Here is a 5,883-nt window from a genome sequence, read left to right as displayed (position 1 = left end):
CTTCTCCAGTTGAAGGGGATTGTTAGCTGGCAGGTGTGCTGTGGGGCGGGAACTGCAGACCACTCAGTTTCCCCCCGTTCCTATAGAACCAGGCCAGGACAGTCAGGGGACTTAACTATATACACATTTATTTACATTAACTTATCACAAGGGAAAAGAACATGGATATAAACATATGTACAATGTAAGTATACACTTATAAGATATCTAAACCAGTAACATAAACAATACCCTCTGGGTAAATGACATAAAACCTTATACCAGTGCTCCCAATACAGGTAAGTCACAGGTAAGTATCTGATCTGAAACAGATAAACCCCAAAGATAAACTTGATCCTGAGGGGAAACCCCAATGCCCTTGGGCTTTTCCCAAGCCCTACAAAGAAGCGGTAACTTTAGGGGGGCCATCTCAATGGGATGTCCCCTTTCAGAAGCCTTTAACTAACCAGGACGAGGGGACTCCCCTCCCCTGTGGGAATCCTTTTTTTCCCTGCAACTCACGGCTCCCAGGCCAGGAGGGTGGTCCTCATCCTCTGCGCCAGGCTGCTCTCTTGCCTGCAGTGGGTTTCGGGGGGCGGGGGGAGGAAGGGGAGGTCACTGTCCCCTGGAACAGGGCTCCACTATGCAGGGCTTCTTGGGCTTCTGGTTTGGCCCTGTCAGCTGGCTTGGTATCCTGATCACCATCAGGCTTTCTGGACTCAACCTTTTGCTATGGGTCGGAGGCCTGGGCTGCCTTATGCAGCACCAGGCTTGGTCCACTTCCGGACCCTAGCAGTGCCTTCTGCGCCAAGCTCCCAGTCTCATTCCGGGGGTTGAGGACCTAAGCCACCCAAGCACTCTAAAGGTCCTACTCCATGCATTGTCCTGTGCACCGTGTCTCTGGCTGCACACCAGAGGTTGCAGACCAGAGCTGCCTCATACAGCTCCCAGGGTCTGGATGGCGTGTGCTGTGTTGTACACTGAGAGCCTAGCTGCTGGAGCTATCTGCTGTTCCCCGCCAGTAGAAGTCTTCAGGGGCGCTTCTGGGCTACTGCTTTGCCTTGCCAAGCAGCTCTCCTCAGCTCTTCTAAGCCCTGCTCTTCTCTCTTCTCTCTCCTGGATGTGCTGTCCTCATGCTGGGCATGCAGCTCCTTTTATATGCTCCAGGGCTCCACCCCTGAAGTTTTCCAGATCTGAGTGATGCAGTCTTCAATCAGGTCCACAGGGGAGGGGGCGAACCTCACCTCCCCTCAGGAAAGGGGCGTGACTGAACTCCTCTTGCTGCCTCCTGACTGGAGAAGGAGCTCCACCAATCAAAACAGTAAGATTTCAAGTCTGGGACTGAACTCAAGCTCCAAAAGGCAAGCCTGCTACACCAGTTTGAAAATGGCTGAAACTACTTTGAGATAAATCTGGTTGAATGTAGTATCAGACTTAACTGATTTGGCTCAAGCCATTTTATGCAATATGTGTCCCAGACCCCTTCCTGGTTTAAATTAAATCAGACTCCTCCAGCATCCCAGCATTCTCTCTGGGCTGGGTGGAGTTCTTCTCTCTGCTCCAGTGAGCTGGGCTGACCCCTTCCCTCTGCTCTCTAGCTGGAGCAGGGGCAGGGTGTGTCCAGACGCTGGCCTGAGGCAAATTCCTCCCTCTGTCTTCCCCCCACCAGCAAACCCTGGGGACTGCAGCTGCTGTTTGGTAGTGCCAGCCACGCCTCCATGGCTTGCCTGCAGTCAGGCAGGGATGGAGTTAATTCCTCCCTCTGACCCTTCTCTCCCCCAAACTGGGGGTTTGGCTGCAGTCTCTGCATTTTGGGAGGGATTAATTCCACAGCATGGGGGGGAGGGGGTGGAGGGAGAGAGGCAACCTGACTCCCTGTGTGCAGATCCAGGCCCTGCACCTGTGAGCCCAGAGCTAAAACTTGTTGTACCAGACTGAAAGGTGGAAAGTGTTGGCAAAGACCTGACAATCATATATGCTGGAGATGTGGTTAAGGCAAGTTGCAGACAGCTTCACCAAAGTTTGCAGAGAGCTACATACCTAAACAAAGCCTTTCTGAATGCCTGGCTGTAAGGAGACACTCTGCCCTTAAGATTAGTAAGACTAGTTCTTGTTTTCCTGGTTTACATTTGAAGTCAGACTAAATTATGTATGCTGTGTTTTACTGGGCTGTATCTTAGCTTAGGTGAAGATATTTGGTAGTTCCCTGTTGTTGTATACTTTGCGAATTGCTGTGTTCAATACATGCTTGCTTCAGAGAAAGGACTTCTTCCCCATCCCCACTCCTCAGTCTGGCAGAGCTTCCCCCGCCATCTGGTGGCTGGCATCCTGTGTGTTGTGCTAGCCCTGGCTGGTGCCTGGCCATGCCTCCTCCACTCCATCAGAGAGAGGTGAGAGCCTTGGATGGTGTCTCTCTTCCCTTTGGCAGTGGCTGGCAGGCATGTTCTAGTGTCTGCTGGCATTTGGCTTGAGCTACTGCAGGCGTGTGGCTGCATTTCCTGGTTTAACAGAGAATGTCTGTCCAGTTATTAATCAGTTTAAGCTGCACATCTTAAACTAACCTGCAAAGAGTGAATCAATTCAAGCTCAGGCTTTTTGAATGTCTGTCTCTAGCCCTAATGTGGAAATCAAAGATTCCCATAGTGCAGTTTCTGACTTCTTCCTTCAAAACATTTGGTGCTGGCTACTGTCAGAACCAGGGTACTGGGTTAGTCAAATGTCAGATCTGATCCAGTTTGGCAGTTCCAAATATTTCCATGCAACACTAACAGTGTTACAACTTTGCCAGGGCATTTCACCGGATTTGACTGTGGAGGAGACTGTGTTACTATGAAAAGCAGCACAAAGTCCTTAGCTGAGATATGACCACATTCTCATTTTTGGCAGGAATACATAGGAAAGATCCTGCTGTAATACTTTGGAACCACTGCTTTTTGACTGCTTGATATCTCTGCCATTGATAACACCATTGTACCAGCAGAGAGGTGGCCAACCTATAGCATGCACATTGCATCTGGCATGGGTAGTCACTGTGTTTGGCATGTAGCAGATTAGGTAGGAGCTGGGGAGTGGAGCGGCATTTCAGGGAAAGGGTGGGGCTGAACTTGTGGCACACTTGGACTTGACTTGTGGCATATTTACCAAAAATCCTGTACACTACTGTACTAAATTGTACTCCTGTAGCAGTGACATCAATAACACCTCAGTGTTATGATGGTATCATTGCTTAATGTTCAACCAGAGATGTATTCCAGTGTGACCTAAACCATTGAACATGAGTGTCAATATGCTTGCCTTTCACTTCTAGAGAGGCTGAGGATATTTTTAAACAAACGTTCCATTCAACAAGATTAGTTGGTAACCTAACAATAGGTACACATTAAGACAATGAGTAATACCAATGAGGTGTGTGTCATATAAAGCTGTAATGCTTAGAAAGAAATCTCTGTAGAAATCTTTAAATATTACTATCGTTATTACTACGTATTTGTATTGCAGTAGTGCCTTAGAGACCCAGGAAACATAAGCCAATATGCATGGGGCCATACAAAGAGATGAAAAAGATAGCCCCTGCTCTGAACAGCTTCTGTTTTCTTTTTAATCCATTAAGATTTGCTTTATCTTAAGAAAGTCGGCAAGATATATAGAAACTGTATTCTGAATGGATGCTTGATGGTTTTTTCCTGTGTACTTGGTCAATTTTCTTTCACCTTCTATCACCAGGGGCCTTCATCAGACTTCACTTCCTGGTCCAGATGTTGACCCTGACTCAGTTGTACCACACAGTCACTTGGGGCTATGAAAATTGAAAGCTTGGTAGTGCTTTGATTTTATCTTGCTTTATCTTTCCCTGACTTTCTCATTAACATTTCTGGTGTTGTTTTAAAATGCAGAACAATGTTTTGTGCAGCAACGTGCTGTAATCAGGAATTACTCTGACGCACAGCCTTGTGCATAGGCTCAGAGTCAATGCTAGCTCTACACGAGCCACAGATCAGCAGTTCAGGTGGCATCTAATACCAGTGGGACTCATTCCACTTAATACCTGCTGGGCCCTGGCAGGACACAGTCCAGTGACAGTTTTTTTGTAGCAACTTTTCCTGATGAAGCAAGGAAAAGGTGTGAATATAACAGAGACCTCTATCCTGGTTAAAACTTCAGACTCCTTTGGGAAACAGACAGTCACATAGTTTTGATGGAATCAGGATTACTTGTCTATAAATCATGCTCACACTGCTCCTGGCATTGCTAAAGTTGGTAGGGGAGCAGAGCAGAGTGGCAGAGCTCTACTTTTGTCCCATTATTTACTATAAGTGGCCATGGAAGCACTGGCTGAGGGTGTAGAAACTGGAAACAATAATTGGTATGGAAGTGACAAGGGAAATTGGAATTGGGTGTTAGAGCAGGGGAAAGATTGGCCATGGGCGACTGGTGCCACCTTAGTCAAAGGGGACACATGCACCCCCAGGCCAATCTTACCTACTGGGGGGTCCTCCCACAGCCAATCTCATCAATTGGGGGCAGAAGGTGGTCTCCTGTGGTTGATTGCGCCAACTGGGAAGTGGCCACAGTGCTCCTGGAAGCATCTGCGGCGCTCCCAAAAGTAACTGCGGTGCTTTATCCAGCGCTCGTAGTGGGGGCACTGGTGCTCCCGCCTGCCAACCCCTGCCCATCACCTAAACAGGGAGCGTGGCCTGTCAGGGGCTGCACCAGAGCTCTCAGGGTGTGCACATGCACCCCTGTGCACCCCCTACGCATCGCTACTGATATTGACAATGTCTATAGGCAATTTTATATGTGCTCCAGAGATGGGGAGGGGCCCTAGAGAGCTGCTCTAATTAAAGCCCCTGGAGTGTCTTGTGTATCAGTGTCCACATGTTTCAAAATGGTGGCAAGGGTGCATTACCTAAAGCTTGAACAAGCTTTAGTTAAAGCACCCCCGCCACCATTTTGAAGTGTGGGGATATTGATACATGAGACATGGAGGCTGGTTGGAGCATGCTAATTAGCACACTCCAGCAGCTTTTGTTAACTGAGTCTGCTTCAATGAGCTGTAATTACAATGTATTGGAAAAGCCTTCTGGCATCTGTACAAGCACCCTACATGAGTAGACTGGTGTTGGAAGAAGAATTAATGAACTTGTGGAAGACGGATCTAATGAGGAGCTGAGGGTTGTGCGTGTGTGTGCAAGCATGTAGGATTAGTGCTGCCAGGGCACGAACACTGGGACAAAGAGACACAGATTAGATGAAGAGCCTAGGGTAGGAGATCTATGAGCCTGGGAAAGAGATAAAATAGATTGATAGGGGATCTGGGAAGGCAGGCCCAGGGACACAGGGACTGTGTCTCACTGTGGCAGAGTGGATGCTAAGGGGAAAATATTCATGCAGAGCCTATCCAGATTCATCTGTCCCCTAGTCCCCTTTCCCTATAGCTCCCAGTACATGGAGGTCTAGGGAATCCCAATGATGACTCAGGTGGGTATCAATATGATGTTACAAAATGGAATTTATAATCTCCCGTCTCCCCCCTCTGCACTCCCATAGTTTACTTTTATTAAACCATAAAGAATTAAACATGTGCACATACAAATCTACATTAAAAAAGATAGGTTTAAGGTTCAAAGACCATCATTCAGAGATTAGTAAATACTGGGATTACAATGGGGGTTACAGTGGACAACAATAAACTGAATATAAGCCAACAGCATGCTCTTATTGACAAGAAGGCTAACAGCATACTGGGCTGCCTTAGTAGGATCTTTGCCAGCTGATTGAGGGACGTGATTATATCCTTCTATTTGGCACAGGTGAGGCCACATCTATGGTACTTTGTTCAGTTTTGGGCCCTGCGACAGGATGCCCTAGGGGTGCCGTGAACTCCCCTAGCACCCCCTGGCTACC

This window comes from Gavialis gangeticus, unplaced genomic scaffold, assembly GCF_001723915.1.
Source record: "Gavialis gangeticus isolate Ggan-Ray unplaced genomic scaffold, GavGan_comp1, whole genome shotgun sequence".
NCBI classification, from domain to species: Eukaryota; Metazoa; Chordata; order Crocodylia; family Gavialidae; genus Gavialis; species Gavialis gangeticus.
Note: the sequence above shows the minus strand (reverse complement) of the source record.